Here is a 1108-nt window from a genome sequence, read left to right as displayed (position 1 = left end):
GGGTAAACACCAACAATAAAAAGTAAATAATAGCAAAAAAGTCTCGGCCCACGCTGTGAGCCAACATTTTAAAAGGGAAACATAATATTATTGTTAAAATTGTTTAAATGATTAGTTGTGTGCAACCTGAAGGAGGCCTCTAGCTCTAAGTCGTAGCGTGGGAGTTGATGGGAAGAAAGTTGTACTTTTTGGCCTCACTGACGTCTCTCACAATAATAATATTTGCTTTGTTGCTGTTGTTTTTTCCCCGCTGACCTTTCGGGCTGGGATCAGAAAACATGATAATTTGTCAGGGTATCATCTGAGAATATGTTTGTATAAAATCTCCATCTGCGAACGAATGTGTATATAATCCTGTTTTCTAGGATGTTTTCTACTTTCAGCTGTTTGAACTGTGAAATGATTTTTTTTAGCTATTACTTCCTGCTCATTTGCTCCATTCCTGGGCGGGAAATATGACCTCCCCCTCCTACCTCACCCTTCTAACGTTCTTCCGGCCATTTGTAAACAACCGACCCCCCCCCCCCCCCCCCCCCCCAACCGTTTGCCCCGGGCTGGGGAGTTGATATTAATATATTATTGCTTGCACGACTTTTCTTTTTCCCTTCTTACACTCTATCGCTAGTTCTCTACTCCCCCCCCCTCTCTCTCTCTCTCTCCCTCTTTTTTGTCTGTCACACTCTATCTTTATTTTTATATCTCTCTTTCTCTCGCTCTTAAAGTTTTAATCACACCCTCTCTCGCTCCATCTATGAAACGTCTATCGTCCTTATCTCTCCTCCTTCTTTTCTTTGTACAATACTCTCTCGTACGCCTCTAATCTTCGTCACTTATATGACTTTAAATTTTGAGTTGCAAGTGCTGTAAATCTCTTATTTACGTTTAAAAGGGAATCCCAAAAATATGTACAAACAAACAAACAAACAAACAAACATGGAAACATATAAACGAGCAGAAAAATAAACGAACGAACAAACAAATAAAAGCCGAGGGGGAAAGAGGTGCTTGTAGACCAACCCAAAGACCACCCATCTTGTGCTGACAAATTGACATTGCTTGACATTTTCGAACGCTACTCTCGATTCGACCTTTCATTGGCATTCTCTAC

Source organism: Aplysia californica, unplaced genomic scaffold (genome assembly GCF_000002075.1).
Source record: "Aplysia californica isolate F4 #8 unplaced genomic scaffold, AplCal3.0 scaffold00162, whole genome shotgun sequence".
Classification (NCBI taxonomy): Eukaryota; Metazoa; Mollusca; class Gastropoda; order Aplysiida; family Aplysiidae; genus Aplysia; species Aplysia californica.
The sequence above is the reverse complement of the archived record's forward strand: the minus strand, read 5'-3'. Positions refer to the sequence as shown.